Source organism: Mus musculus, chromosome 10 (genome assembly GCF_000001635.26).
Source record: "Mus musculus strain C57BL/6J chromosome 10, GRCm38.p6 C57BL/6J".
In the NCBI taxonomy this organism is placed as follows: domain Eukaryota; kingdom Metazoa; phylum Chordata; class Mammalia; order Rodentia; family Muridae; genus Mus; species Mus musculus.
Genome location: NC_000076.6, coordinates 45,012,231 through 45,028,796, shown reverse-complemented (window position 1 = coordinate 45,028,796; position 16,566 = coordinate 45,012,231). Strand labels below are relative to the sequence as shown.

At 42.2% G+C, this 16,566-nt stretch overlaps 1 long non-coding RNA gene across 3 annotated transcripts; it reads right to left on the bottom strand.

Moving 5' to 3' along the window:
* Positions 1-614: 614 nt before the first annotated feature.
* Positions 615-4,495, bottom strand: Gm40639. Of its 3 annotated transcripts, none has more exons than XR_871627.1 (5): positions 4,438-4,495; positions 4,161-4,257; positions 1,705-1,877; positions 833-962; positions 615-681 (listed from the first exon to the last, which is right to left on the bottom strand). It is a non-coding gene; the product is annotated as a predicted gene, 40639 (long non-coding RNA). The 3 variants fall into 3 exon arrangements; XR_871628.1 differs by having other exon boundaries at positions 833-941; XR_871629.1 differs by lacking the exon at positions 4,438-4,495 and adding an exon at positions 4,375-4,397.
* Between the last annotated feature and the right edge of the window lie 12,071 nt (positions 4,496-16,566).

Here is a 16,566-nt window from a genome sequence, read left to right as displayed (position 1 = left end):
TAACCTGGAGTTATCCTAGTTCCTTTATAGGTGAATACAGTGGATACACTAGACAGGCTCTAGGAGATGTTATAAAGAGGAAGTATAAGGAAGAGAATGTTGTAGATCATGAAGATGGCCCTTTGGCCCTTCATCGGGACCTACATGTCTCCTGTATCATCTAGGCTCAGGCCCTGCTAGTTAACTGCATCCCTGCATAGTGCAATTCAGCCATCTCAGCTGTCTTTCTGCTTCTCACATATGCACGTTGTCACATTCGCTCAGAGCCTTGGTCCTTGACACACTTCTACATGGCTCTCTCAGACACACTTTTGCATGGCTTCTGTCCTCACTTCACTGGAGTTTCTATTTAGAGTTTTCTTCTTTGGAGAACATCTCCAACCATCTCCCCTGTCATCTTCTATTCTTGCTTTAATTTTTCTTATACTTTTTGGGTACTCACAGTGCCAGACACATGGATGGTGCTTAATAAATATCACTGGATGGATGGATGGATGGATGGATGGATGGATGAGCAACAATGGGGGCATTGGGCAGAGTTGCAGGTACTGCTAAAATCTCACCTTTAATTGTTCTTTATCCCCCCCTCTTTCATCTTGAACCCTTTGCTTCTTCATTCATTCACCAGTGTGTATTTCCCACCATGAAGTCTCTGCTACAAGCCTTAGCAAGCTGCTTCCCCTGCAAAGTTCACAGATGGCAAACTCAATAACCTGGGAGTTATTTCTACTTCCTAAAACAGGGCAAAGGTGCTCTGACAGGGATGCTCTGTCAATTGAGCTGAGAAACGTTTTCCCACAACCCCACTCAAGACCCAGGTAGAACCACTGACCTCCTCAGAAGCTGTCCAGGAACCAAGCGGATGGGCTGTTTACGTCAATACATGTGTCCACAACTACACACAGCCATTGCCATTTCCAAGCCAGAGGGATGAGAAGGAACTAGAGGGCAAGACCTTTCATCTTTAAAGAAACAATCCAGGTGCTACAAATAGTGAATTTTTCTTATACCTCAGTGGTGCAAGTTCAGTCACGTGACATCACCAGCAAAGGCACTGGGAAATGTAGGCTCTTGCTGGCTGTGTGCAGCTAAGCTTGGTGGGAGTTAGAATACTGAGCAAAAGAGAAGGGTTTCAGCAGAGTGGTTAAGTGTTTTCAGTAACTTAGATTATTGTTTAGGCTTCAGGCCTCAGGAGTAAGCCTTCTGGGTGATTTAAAAGGCATTTTCACCTTCTTAGCTGACTGGGATTTTTAAAAACAACTTCCCTGAGTTTGAAATGTTTCCTACTTCCGGCCTCCTAGCTCTACCGGAGTAAAGGCAGTGGCTTGTTTCCCTGCAGCTGCCGAGGTCCCATTTCCTAGAGCTGAGCAGGTGGAGGCTGCAGTGCCATGTGATTTGGGAGTGCGCTTACCCTGGTTTGGTTTCAGTTAAGTAAACCTGAGTGTATGAATATCCCTGCAGATCTCTTGGTGTGAATCAGGGAGCGCGCTAGGCTCCGCTGTTTCTCAGCCTTTCACACTTGCCTTAGCAAAGAGTCACATTGTTTTTTTCCGATATCTTTCACTATTGCTGTAGCTTGAGTTGTTTTCAGCACCTAAGGTTCCTACTAACAGAGTGGGAGGTCACTTGTTAACTTCTGCACTTTTGCTTCCTGAGATGGTGTCCGATAAGGGTGGGGAGAGAAGGGAAGTGTTGTATACTTACACATCAGACACTGTACAGTCTTGAGACATATAGGTCGGAGACATGGGTCCTGTAGTGGAGGAGGGCGGTGGTTGTCTCTCCCCTCTGTGCTCTGATCACTCACATGTCTTTCCCCAGCAACTTCTGCCATACTAGGCTTGAGGTTCTGTCTTCAAGGTAGACATGGGATGTGTCTACAAGGTAGACATAAGTGTGGTTATTTTAGTCTTCTTGGACCAGTAGATTTCCAGGTAAAGAAAGGAATTAATATACAGAGGAGGCGATGAGCCTTGACTGCTACGGAGAGCTGGGGGTGCTTTTGCAAACTGAGGGCAATGGGGAGAATATGTGGATTCTGAAGTCCCTGGGTGAGTGCTTTCCATGCCTGTTGCCGACCGCACACATTATGATAAGAATCGGAAACCAGACGTTCAGCTTCCGGAGCCTTGAAGGCCTATGTTACTCTACCAGGCAAAGAGTCTTGAGTGGGAAAAGTGTGACTGATCATGAAAGTGAATCTGGTTGACGTGAGGAGGAATCGTGTCCCTTACAGCCATGGGGCAAATTGTGGATGGTAGCTGTGTCTAATAAGTCTGTGATTCTTTTTTTACTGATTTTAAAACCATCACCGTGAAGAATCTGTGACAGAACGTGGCAATGTTAACGTGGGGGCACAGTGGCTATGAGCAGTGCTCTGGATGGACAGTGGTAGATGCTGCCAGTGTTAGCATCTGTCTTCCCTGTACTCAGTGTTTCCTCTTGGGTCAACCAGACTTCCAACTACGATGCTGCTTAGAGGCTCTCTGTGGCCACCAAAGTCCACTCTACCCATGTGAAGGAGTTAGGACCCCAGCCAAGAGTACTGAGCTGTCTGGATACATACCTCTTGAGGTTAGAACTAACTAGAGATTTGGAGTGAACTTTGTCTATGGAACCAGGTTCCAAGCATCCAGGTAGCCATCTGTTTAATTACATGACCTTTATTATCCTTCTTCCTAGGGAGCTTGCAGGCTGTCAGAATCCAGAGTTCTGTATCTAGACGGCCAGATGCTTGCTTATAGGGTCTGAGCAAACACCTCCCTCCAAGCTGCGAAAATGAACTCTCTAGCCTGAGGGGTGGCTTGGGGACTTTAGGAAAAATTATACCTATGCATAAAGGCAGGACCCTTTGTGTGCAGCAGTGTGTATTGGGGGTAGAAGGAAAAGGGCAGTTAGAATGTTCTGATACAAAATTCCAAAGACTCTAAAGGCTCTAAGATTGTACCAGGCTTTCAGGTCATTCTGCTGGTAAATTTATCAAAGTAGAACAGAATCTGTCTTATTTGATCATTTGTTGAGTTATAATTCAAACATTTGCACATTTCAGACACAGTCCTCAATTTGTATTCTTGCCCCCAAAGCCAGGATATGTTAGGGACCTGCTCAGAAGTCACTATGTAATCAGTGGCCTTGATGAGCCAAGGGGGACCCTGTGCAGGAGTCCAGCCTGTCAGAGTTCTTTGCAAAAGTAATTCTCTTACCCAGCCTCTGCCCCAGTGCTTAGAGAAAAGCTCCGGAGACTTGGGCATTACTATCCTGATGAAAAGATGGAAGTCACGGGAGGTGATTAATCACCAGCTTGCCTCTCTTACTTAGTAGTACTGCTTTTCACTAAAGCAGCTGGTAATTGGATCCACCGCTGCCCTCTGATCCAAAAGAGGACAGCTGTTGCCATTAGCACATTCCTCCAGCTATAAATGAACCAGGCAAGCCCCTGAAGTAAGAGCCATCCATTACTTTGCAACCTCCAGGCTAGGCTGTTCTGATACCTGCCATATATGGAAAAGTGTCCAGCTTTGCCCTCAGCATCAGCTCACGTGTGACTCTCATGCTTGGCTGTCTTTGTTCCATAGAATATTTTTATATATTAACAACATGGAATGGCTAATCTGGGTAGCACTCTAGGAAGCACTTCAACATGGACATATATGTTCTACACCTGTATACATGGGCAAAAAATATGTTCACTCTTAATTAAATATATTATAATATATAAATATATAACACATATAAATATAATATAATATATAATTATAATATATAAATAGTGGAAAGCTAATATTTTCCCCTCTATCCGCCCATTGCCACACCCTGCCTTAGGTATTGGTATAGACATTTTTCAATTTAGCATGGTTTGACTTGGGGCTTTTACTTTATAATGATGTGAAAGTGAGGTGCTTAGTCAACTTTCTGTAACTGACAAAATACTTGAGAAAATGAACTTAGCAATGAACTCAGTAAGGCTTGTCAGCACATTGCTAGCACATACTCAGAGGCTTCAGTCCAGGGCTGGATGATGCTGGTGCTCTTGCCCGGTGCTGAAGCAGAGCCTCGTGGCAGAGTGCACAGTGCAAAGCAGTGCAAAGCTGTTCTGAGAAGCAGAAGAGGAAGGGATCTGGTGCCAGCCTCCCCCTCCAGGAATACCCGCTGTCACTCACCTCCTTTCCATCAGACACCAGCTTCTAAAAGCTCCTCTACGTCTCTGAGAGCTACAGGCTAGGAATCCAACCTTCAGTACGTGGGGCTTGGAGCACACTGCAAACCATAGCAGAGAGCAAAACACATTCAGCAATATTTCAAGTTTATACCCACTTCTAACATGAAATGAAATACAAGTTGGCTCCCCTGTAGACCCTGCTGTCATGAACTTACTCTATGGTAGAACTACAGGTTCCATGCGCTATAATTTATAAGACGATTTAAGGAAAATCATACCATAGAAGGCTCAGCACCAGGAAGGCTCTTAGCAAGTGCTTATCTCTCTCATCCTGGGTGGATGCTCTATTGTAGACCAGGCAGAGCGTTTCCTGAATCATGACAAGTTTACCTCATTGTTTGTGGTCTGTGCTTGGATCCTCTCAGGATCCTTTTGACTGATTTATGTGCCAACATTCAGTGTATGCCCTGCTCCTGGGCCTTGATGTTTTTAATTTGCCAGTTCATGGATTGATAAAAGTCTCTTCACTTTTGACATGTTCAAATCTGGGAAAGAAAACATGCCTGGAGAAAATTCCATGGTGGTAAATCCAGATGACTCAGACACTGCAGAACATATCAGATGCTAAGAAACATGCTAACATGCTCTGTAATGATCCTCAACCAGTCACATGTCTGAGCTAAAACATGATAGAATCATCATGGGTACTCTGCCACCCACAAAGGGTTTCCATTTCAGCTAATTCTGTAAAAACAGAAGAGAAATAAAAACAACAGCATTTCTATTTCATGGTTGTTCATCCTCTCTGAGAATCTGCCCCACTGCGCTTCCATCTTTGGCGCTGCTACCAGCTATTTTGTCTCTTTTCATGCATTTTAGTGATTTTGCAGATGCAGAAGAACTAAGAAGCCAAATCCAGGAAGGGCTGGTGGTTTTGGGCTCAGTGGTAAAGGGCTCACCTAGTGTTCGTGAGGTCCTGAATTCAATCCTCTAAACAACCAAAACGAAAACGAGCATAAACAGGTCTGTCAGAAGATAGTTTACATGTCTTAGGGTAGTACAAACTGGCAAGGGACAGAACCACCGCAAGGATTGGAGCTATGCCATGGCAGAGTGAACCTGCATTACTTCAGAAGGCGTTTGGCACCACCTAATACAAAAGATCAATCTCAAGGGTGAGGCAGGTAATCAGAGAAAATAAGAAACTGATATCCTGTGTCTTGGGGCTGGGCTGGAGAATTTGTCTGTGGGCATAGAGGCCGAGGACACCAGTATCCTGTTCTTTCACTCTCTTTCCCTTAAGATAGGGTCAGTCACTGCACCTAGAGTGTGGCTGGCAGCCAGGAAGACCCGGCAATCCTCTTGTCTCTGCTTCCCATGGTGTAGAGGTTTCCAGGATGCACAGCTTTGACGTCAGTGAATCCTAGACACCATTATTTCCTCTTTATTTTACATTTTAGGTCATATCCAAAAGTTTTAGTCAGTATTATATATAATATATAATAAATATATGTAACATATAGGTATATTATATATGTTATATGTATATATTCATATATACATATTTGAATTCAGGTCCTTGAGTTTTGCAACCAGCATTCCTACCTACTAAGCCATCTTCTAAGCCCTGAAATTGTTGTTGTTTTTTTTTTTTTAAACAGGAAAAGGGACTATAAAAATAATTTCAAGGGTGGACATTGACTTCAAGTGGTTCTGTCTGACTTCCTGTCTGTCTATCTATTATCTATCTAGATACTCTCACTACGTAGGCCCTGGTTGACCTGAAACTTAATATGTGAATTAGGATGGCCTTGAACTCACAGAACTTGATTTACTTCAACCTTCTATGTACTGGCATTAAAGAAGGGAACCACAATACCCAGGTGTATATGGATAATTTAAATATAGGAAACAGAATTAGACTATTCAGCGTCAATATGCCTTAGTGTCTTTGTAATTTTCAAATATGCAGGTGAGTATTTAATAAGACCATGGAGATTAAGAGGTTCATCTTAAGCTGTTCTAACACTAGAGAAATGGCAGCAGGCAGGGCTACATTATATCTAGGCAGGTTCTGTACTCTCAGCTGAAATCCACCATTGGATTTACACGTAGTAGTCAATCATGATCATATAGTGACTCATAAATATTGTCATCCTTTCAAATTATTTATTATTCAAGAAAATAAGCAGAAAGAAAAAAATTCTCTTCTCTTCACTTTTCTTGCTAATACAGAGCCTCTATATACTCTAGGGTGTCCTTGAACTTAGCAAGTTCCAGGGGACCCTGGAACTCACAATTCTATCACCTTAGATTCCTGAGGGCTGGAATTATAGGCATATATTACAATAGCAACTGAAAATTCAATTAACTTTTCTTCTCTTTTTTTAAACAAATCATTTAAATTTTGTCTCATAAAATATATTTTGATCACATTCTTTCCCATCCCCCAACTCCTTCCAGATTTTTTGTCTTTCTCTACCCACCTAACTTCAGGTTCTTTATTTCTTTCTGTCTCTCTCAAAATAAAACAAAACAAAATAAAACCCAAAAAGAAGAGGAAGAAGAAGGAGAAGAAGAAGAAGGAGGAGGAGAAGGAGAAGGAGAAGAAGGAGAAGAAAATTAAAACAAACTAGCTAAAACACCCCAAAACCAAGAAGATAAAAACAAAACAAAAAGCATGCAAAAAACATGGAGTCTGTTTTGTGTTGACAACTACTCCAGGACTTGGGGCCTGCCCTGCAGTGTGGTCAGAATAGGCCAACTCTGATTGCATTGGAGAAAATTGATTTTCCTTTCCCAGCAGCTATCAGGTGCAAATAGCAATGTGATAAGGGGGACTCATGTCTTCTTCCCCTTCTCTATGTTGGGATTTTGTCTGCTTTGAACTTTGTTCAGGTCTTGTACAGACCGACACCGTCTCTGTGAGTTCATATGTGTAGCAGCCTTGTTGTGTGTGGAAGATGCCATTCCTTGGAGCCAGCCACTATCACTGTCTCTGAGAATCTTTCTGCTTCCTCTCCCACATAGGTCCTTGAGTCTTGAGAGAAGGGGTTTGTTAAAGACATTTCATTTAGAGCTGATTACTCTAAAGTCTCTCAATTTCTGCACACTGTCCAGCTGTGGGTCTCTAGTTAGTCACTATTCACAGGAAGGTGAAACTTCTCCATGAGGGTGAGGTGACACATTGATCTATGAGTGTAGCAATATATCCATATTAAATCATCCAGACAGTTTATTGCTATGTTTATTGCAGAAGTTGCCTTTAGCAGTAGGTTTCCCACTAGGGCCTATGACCTATCTATTTTAGACTTTTGGCCACTTTAGCAGTGTATTCTTTAGTGTGGATTCTGTTTCATGCAATGCGTCTTAAACCCAATCAAAAAGTGGCTTGTTACTCCTTTAACATCTGTGCCATAGCACATCTGTATTGCCTGCAGAAGACCACCATTGTAGGTCACAGGGTTTGTAGTTAAGTGGTATCGAGGACAAATTTTTCTCCTCTGGTATTATGCAAAGTACCTTCTAGCACCATGGATACCAGTCGGCAGGGGCAAAGCTTTTAGCTAGGCACCAGCTTAAGTTCTCCCTGCTTGATGACATGAGTAAGTGTATCTTCAGCAATAGGGCATTACTGTCAGATTATAAAGAGTGATGTAACTTTGGCAGTGGTAAAATTTTATTTTTAAACCAAGAAATTTCTGTCTGTGTTACCTCTGTTTACTTCCCATTTTTCAATAAAACATGAATTTAGAAAAATTAAGTCTTTTTAAAAAATTCCATGCATATTTTTTTTATCCCTTATAAAATAATTTAGTTTGTAATGCTGTGTAGGATCATTCCTAGGAGTCTGTGTTTTAGACAATTGATTACTGTCCCAGGTTGAGAGTTGAAAATAGGACTACCCTTATGTGGTTTTAAGCAGAAGGAAGTATAATTCTTCAAAATTCCTGGAAGGACTGCAGGCCGCCATTGACGGAGAGAGCACAGCTAGTTTGTTCTAACACCAGCTCTAACACCCACCCTCTCCTCAGCAGCTTCATGTGTTAAACCGAAAGCAAAGAAAGGCCAAAGCTATGCGTAATCTTTACAGATGCTACAGGCAAAGGGAGATGGTATGAGATGGCCGCGTGCCGCTTTGAACAAGGGCTCATGTGTGAGAACACAGCTGTGATGTGGTTGATCTGGAGGCTGACAAAGGTACCTCGTGTTCTAGGTCAGGAAAGCGGCAACCCTGAGTCGCTTTCTTCCCTTGTGAAACTTATTATCAAGAGATACCAACTTGCTGCCAAGTCAGGGTGTAAGTTTAGGAATGATGCAAACAATCTGAAAGACAGAGACAAAACAAAAATATTTGCTGCTTTGCCAGAGAAACAATGAAATATTTAGCTGTTGTGTGTCTTTTATGCTCCGGAAGCTTCCGAATTGGCAATCTTTGTAACTCTTAGAGTAAAACCGAGGAAAGAGGCTAGGAGAGGCTCATCCTGCTTAGTACCTTCTGGGTTGTTCTAGAGGAGAGATCATCTCATGTATGCAGCCTCGCATAAACCGAAACTGAAAGGCCAAAGGGAATAAAGCTCAGCCTCTTACGCTTTAGGCGGCACTAATGAACATCTTGATATTTATATGTCTTCTAATACTTTAATAACAAGCTATATAGACTCATGTCTCTTCACCACTCCACCCTCACGAGCCCCGCCTCTGCATACTTTCCATCTATATAGACAAAGGTAAACAGTCGGTTTGGGTTAGAAGATGTTATTTGGGAGCCATTCTTATAAGATTCAGGTGGAAGCAGGCAGGGACAAAGAGAGAAGCCTTCCCGCGATGCCATCCCTGGGAGCTCAGCCACACCCTCTCACTGGGAGCACGGACTTTCACTGTGGCAGGAGGTGTTTGTTTCTGGGTCACAGCTCTGTATTGACACTGCTTTTTGTTTTGTTTTGCTTTCTTCTTCTTTCTGAATGACTCAGATGTTGGTCTGTTGCTCTGGGTTAATGGCAGGAACAAATCATAGGGCCCACTGTTGCTAGGCTGGAAGGAGTGGACGTGACAGCTGGCACTCACTGGAGGAAGTTAACATCTGGACGCTGGAAGGCCTAAATCTGGTGACTCAGCCACCCTGCTTTCAGATACTTGTATGCGATGTGCCCATAAACATCTGACACTTCCTGGAGCGGTAATAAAGTTCATGACAAAGATTTTGGTGTCAGTAGTCTCTCTGCTAGGATATTAGCCATAGTGGTGATCAATTCTGAGAATGGATGGACTGTTATTAATTGCTTACAACTTAACACATGCCAGGCTCAGCCCTACCAGTTCATATAGCATAATACTGTGAAAGGTATATTGGCAGGTTTCCCCTCTTTTATTCAAAATAGTCGTTTCTCATATGAAATCAAAGTTTGCTTTGTAATTGGCCAATACCCAATTTAAAATTAATTCAAACTGAGTCCAGTTAGACAGAAGGGGATTCCAGGAGTGTTCACAGAACAAGTGTTATTAGAAGAAATCACAAAAAGGCAAAAACCAAACTTTAGCAAGCACTGAACCTTAACTCAGAGTAACTACGCCTGCTTTAGAAGGCAAGACACTCAACAGAAATTTAGAAGACAAAAATATAAAAGGCTTTGGACATGAACTAGCATAGTCAGATACCGAGGACTGAAGGAACTGGTTCAAACAGCCCAGAAGTATTTGATACAGGGCTGTTCATTCAGAGGGACAAAGATTCTGAAGGTTTTGGTGCATAAGAAAGGGCAGATCAGTTTAAAAGTGCTTCTCCGGGATTACTATAGTTATCACCAACTTTACCTTCCTCTAAAAATCTCATGAGATTCACTAAGTCCCATCCTGGCCCTCATTTACATTTTATTGTTTTGTATTTACACAAAACCCTTCCCTGACAACCGTTCACAGGTATTCAATGGCACCACACTTTCTGAGGCCAGAGACCTGTTATCCTCCTTCTTCATAAATTTATTTTTATTTTACACGTGTAGATGTTTTCCTTGCATGTTTGTCTGTGTACTGTTTGCAGGGATTGGCTGCAGAAGCCAGAAGAAAGTGTTGGAACTGGAGTTAACAGATGGTTGTTAGCAACCATGTCGGTGCTGGGAATGAAACGCGTGTCCCCTGGATGAGCTGCCAGCGCTAACCATTGAGCGGTGTCCCCCATCTCCTGATATCCTTCTTTGTGATTATTTACCGGCACAACACCAAATTCAGCATTCAGCCTATAGCTGGCACTTGCCTGATCAAATTATTGCTGAATGAATGCGTGTAAGAGTGAATGGCTAATACACTGGGCGTCTTGGAAACGAATACTGCTGACCGTGTAAAACAGCAGAGGCTGCCCAGCTGAACTTTCAGGCACGTATTCCATGAAGTCATCATTACGATGCTGTGACAGATGTCTTACTAACTTTTATCCCTTTGTGTTAGAAACTGAAACCTCCAGAAATGAAATAATGCGCATGCTCGGGTGGCTGGCATGGCTGCGGTTCAAATACAGAGCCATTTGTTTCGAAATCCTTTGCTCAGGTCACTCTTCCAAGCTACTGAACTTTGTTCTACCTCAGGTAATAGAAAACTAGGTCAACTTCTCTTGAGTAAAAAGAGGACGGTGGCTTTGTTGGGAGAATAGGGGGAGCTCTGCAGAAACTGAAACTGTTTTTTAGAGCACCAGAGTTGGAACTGAGCGAGGGAAGTTTATCAGACCAGACCCATCCGTGCCGCAGAAGGATGGGGGACACAGACATGACGTAACTCCAGACTCAAATCCTCTCCTTCACAGCTCTGACTTCAAAATCCCCCTTTCAACTGGTTTTAATGTTACCACAGTGCTGGAAAAAATCAAAGCAAATCCTTCGCATGATTTTAGAATATAAATTTCTAACGGGACCCAGACTGGCCTGGGTGCTGCGTGGCCAACATGCTACGGGCAGGAGAAACACAGAAGACGATTTTGTTCCCAGGCTCTGCGCACATCTCCATGGCCTCGTTGCTCCTCATAGCTTGGTTTCCGGGAGGTGCCGATATAACTAAAAAATACTTATCTAGCGTGGGGTTAATAGATGGCTGGGTGGTTTCTTAATACTTACGTAAGAACAATGCAGATGAGATTTCGTTTCTTCTGTTCTAATTGCCTTTTCCTCTCAAAGCAATCGGAACAGTTACTAGAAAGGGCAACAGTGCCTGCACGCCTGTGCCAGCCTTTCCTAGGCTTTCCTTTTTACTTTATGTTGTTGGGGATGAAACCCACCTTCTTATGCAAGCCATCCAAGCCTCTACTGCTCACCTATGCTTCCGCTCCGTCCCAGGCACTTTAAGGCAAGGTAATACTTGGTTGTCTTCTTTCTTTCTTTCTTTCTTTCTTTCTTTCTTTCTTTCTTTCTTTCTTTCTTTCTTTCTTTCTTTCCTTCCTCTTCCTCTTCCTCTTCCTCTTCCTCTTCCTCTTCCTCTTCCTCTTCCTCTTCCTCTTCCTCTTCCTCTTCCTCTTCCTCCTCCTCCTCCTCCTCTTCCTCCTCCTCCTCCTCTTCCTCCTCCTCCTCCTCCTCTTCCTCCTCCTCCTCTTCCTCCTTCTTCTTCTTTTTTTTTTTTTTTTGGTTTTCTGAGACAGGGTTTCTCTATGTAGCCCTGGCTGTCCTGGAACTCACTTTGTAGACCAGGCTGGCCTCGAACTCAGAAATCCACCTGCCTCTGCCTCCAAAGTGCTGGGATTAAAGGAGTGTGCCACCACCGCCTGGCTGGTCTTCTATTTCTTTTTAATCTTTCTCCTGTTAGCCTTTTTTGTTTGTTTGTTTGATTAAAGACAAGTTTATTCAGCTTTCCAACATGCAGCACACATAAAAGGAGAGTCAGCACTCATTTTTTGTTGTTGTTAATCTCTTCATTTCTGAGGGGATTCAGAGAGGGGTACAGTACCCCCATCTTCCTTCCTTGCAGAGAGATTTCTGTCAGGTAGCCACTGAAGATCTTCCCCAAGACAGAATTTGAACACAGCTAGGAAGTGGGAGGACCATGCCCAGGAAGAGACTGGTGCTGAAGATCTGGTCCTGCCAGTGGTTACTTGTGCAACCTTTAGGAAGGCATTTAACCTACGTCTTTTTCCAACGGTAAAATTACACTTTCCCTCTCCAACCTCCAAGTTGCTATAATAAATACAAAGGTGCTTTATACATGATAAAATTCATTTAGACATGTAAAATGAATGCCTCGTTGTATTTATATATTAACAATATTGGTTAGTGTAGACAGAACTCTGTAATCTAACAAGCAAAAATAGCCAAAGGTACTGTGCTTAAAGCCTTTTGTGGTTTTCGTAGCACTGAGATGGAATACATATAAGGATATTGAAATGAAATAAATTAAATGTATTTTAAAAATATATAAATAGGATCACATCAATTTTTCTGGCCATCGATTGTGAGGAAGGGAATTCCTACTGAGAAGACTGTTGCTCAGTCCTGAAGACAAGTCCATGGAATAAGGAAGAAAACATGTTTGGAATATAAATCTAAAATTTACAAGTAGTTATTAAAAGTCTATGAAATGAGTAGTTGAATTAAGTGTGATCACCACCCATCCAAGACTGTCGGTTGCTCTGGTGACAAGGTGTAAAGTCTGTTAGAAAGTGGGCTGTAAGAATCAGATGAGTCCTAATGTTTAAACACTGCTTTTTCCTGGGAAAATGCAGTTCTTAACACCACACTTTTACGAGTTAGCCTGGTAAGTGAAACAAACAAACAAACAAACCATCCCAGCGGTTCTGTGTCATTGGCTTAAATGGTACAGCATTTCTCACGGAGAAGAACTTAAACTGGGCTGCACAGACCTCACAGCTGTTAATAGACTTAATGCTCTTGCAGAGGACTGGAGTTCTGATTCCCAAACTCACAGTGGGCTGGTAGGCAGTTCCTAACTGCCTGTAACTTCAGCTACAGAGCCTGATGCCCTCTTCTGGTCTCCTTGTACACTGCACTCATATGCACATACCCACACAGAGCCATGCAGGAACCAAAAAGTAAATTAAATATATTAAAAAGAAATTTATGAAGCATAAATCCATTAGGGAAAGCAATGAGATTTATTGTCCTGTAAGTCTTTGCATTGACACAAACCTCAACTATACTCATGGTGGCCTCGTGTTGAGGACTGCCAATCTCAGATTAGGAACAGGCCTTATAGCACACTGTATAGGTGTATATCCCAACTCTCCCATACTAGGAATGGTGCCTCTTTGTGTCTGTATGTTACCAGGAAAACAACTGTTTGCAGCATAACCATTTCAATTTAATGGTTTAAAGTCAGATCGGATTTATCTTTATTTCAACAACAGTGGAAAAAGCAAAATCAAGTAGAAACTTCCTGAAAACACCATTTACAAGTTACAGCAGTTTTCTCAAGTAAGCCAGGATTCCCCCTCTTTTCCTCCTCCTTTAAAAAAAAAATTCTGCAGCCTCCCCTCCCCCAGGAAAGTAGCCCTACTCTCTGTTCCACAGATCTCAGTGGGTCCAAGTTGATGGAAAACTATTTATTTCTCTTGGGAGAGCATTTATGCTAACAAACAACTAGAGCTTTTTCAAATTCCAAAGCTCCAAGAGAGAAGCCAGCTACGGCTCCACAAGTCCCCCAGGTGATACTGATGAACCTCTGGGAGCCAGTCATTCTTAACTGCTTCACTTCACAGAGGATGAAATGCTCTGGAAACTTTAGAGTGAGGTGATTGGAAAGTTAGAAGTGTTGAATTACCCAAAATCAACCAACCAACCAACCAACCAACCAACCAACCAACCAACCAAACTAACAAAAAACTGATCAATGAAAAACAAAACACACCATACCAAACCAAACCAAACCTATAGAGATGGGTGCAACTGATGGGTTCTCAACCTGTGGGTCATGACCCCTTTGTGATTTCACAACAGTAGCAAAATTATAGCTATGAAGCAGCAATACAATTTTGTGATCAGAGGGTCACCACAACATGAGGAACTGTATTAAAGGGTCACAGTATTAGGATGGTTGAGAACCATGGCACTACACTGACCTGGTTTTACAGCCTCTTTGATAAGAAATCATTATAGAGAGAGACAGCTCAACAAGCCGAGCACTGACCCTGCTTCGGGTGAGTCTGACGCTGAGGAGTCCTCTGGCAGCCAAGCAAAGCCACACTGGAAACATGACGGTCACTCCAGAAAATCGCGTTCTCTCCTGTGTGTGGCCACAGCAGGCTTTCCACAGCTGTGCACCACCATGAATTTATTTGCCATACCATCTCCTTAAGCTGTGAAAATGGCTCTTGCTTTTTGGATAACCTTGAACCATCTTTTCCTTTTTTTAAAAAATTGAAAATAGATTTTTTTATACAATATATCCTATGTACAGTTTTCCCCTCTCCAACTCTCCCCAGATCCTCCCCACCTCCCCACACACCCAAATTCATTCATTCTTTCTTTCTTTCCTTCTTTCTTTCTCCTTCATTCCTTCCTTCCCTTCTTCCTTCCTTCTTTCTCACTCTAATCAGAAAACATTAGACATTTAAAAATCATAAACATAAAACATGATAAAATAAAAATAAACAAGAATAGGAAAGATAAACAAATAGAAAAAAAAGGAGCCAAAGAAGAAGCAGAAGAAACATACCAATGCAGATACACACATATTTGTAAACATAGAAATCCCATTAAAACACAAAATAGGAACCAATAGGCCTGTAAGTTAAAAAAAAAAAAAATCCAGACCAAAAAACCAAACCAAACCAAACCAAAAAAACTGCACAAGTGCTATTGAAATCCTAAAAACATTCCTAACTCCAGCTAATGAAAACTTCAAAACCTACAAAGGCACAATTCATGGCTCATGTCAATAGGAAATACTGCTTGTCAAGTAACTCATTGATAAACTCCTACCTTCAATACACTGACGTCACTGAGACGCCTTGTGTGGGATGAGGTCAGCGTCGCTCATATAGACCGTTCCCCGGGTCTGCCCTTAATACCCATGTCTGCAGTGTTAAATTGTGATGCAGCCACACACCACTGACACTGACTACACGATGTCTCTTCCTGGGAAACGTGTGATCTTTTCAGCTGATGGATGTACACTTACATAGCATGATGCAGAACACACGGGTATTAAATCGGTGAGGTGGCTAAATTCTTTTCCCTAATGTAGTTCAGTACAATAATAAACCCTGCAACCAGAGTTCTTGTTGCACCATCTTAAAATCACCAGCATGTTTATTGAAACCTTGAGTATAAAGAACAGCTAAAGTGCAAATGACTTGTTATCACTGTGGCCTTGACCATGGATCTGCTCCACAATTTCTCAGTCACTCTGCAGCATCTGTAGTTCCAATATGACTTGGTATGCATGCAAGTATTGTAACACACAAGAATTAGATGGTGCTACACTATTCTCAATAGTACGAACAATGCTTCCAACCAATAGCCCTTTTATTTGGGGGAGCAGGCTTTCTTTTCTTTTTCTCTGATGTCACTTCTATTTAATGTTCCTTTCTCAAGAAACAAAGCATGCTCGGTGTCTCTTGACTGTCCCAAGCAGTCTCATATTGTGTCAGTCCTGCCCAAACCCACCAGCATATACTAGGACCAGAAATTCTGAATCCCAGGCACGTGGTTTTTAAAAATCTATGTGCACATGGAAAAAAAAATGGAAGGAAACAACGCTGAAATATACTCTGCTCCATATTTCAGCGAACCTCACCCAAATGCCGGTCATTTAGTTATTACAAAGGAGGAAACAATAATGATGCCCTGGCTTCATTTTTCTCTGCAAACAATTGGGAGAGCAGCTAGATCATATGCTGGCATGTTCAGAAATAGCCCAGACCACTACAAAAGCTGATTAACAAAATAATTGGTTGTTCATAGAGCACATGATTAAGTTTGCTTTTTCTGGAAATACTACAATAGAAGGTGAGGAATCTGTTTTAAAATGTTTTATTTTTATCTGTCAATAAACAAATATGGAATTTTCATTTTGGTCAAATAATTTTCTCTTTTCTTTCTTCCTTCTCCTCCTCCTCCTCCTCCTTCTTCTTTTTCTTCTTCTTCTTCCTCTTCTTCTTCTTTCTATTCTAAATAGTGTCTCTCACTGAGTCTACAGCTAGCCTATTGGCCAACAAGGCCTAGCTAGCTTCCTGACTCCACCTCTCTGGGATTGCAGATACATGTGGGCACACTGGCTTTTTCCTGGTGTTTGAACTCAACTCCTGATGTGTGTGCAGCAAGTACTGAACCCACTCAACCATAAATTAGTCTTTTTATTTTTATTTTTTTATTTTTTGGTTTTTCGAGACAGGGTTTCTCTGTGTAGTCCTGGCTGTCCTGGCACTCACATTGTAGACCAGGCTGGCCCTCGAACTCAGAAATCCGCCTGCC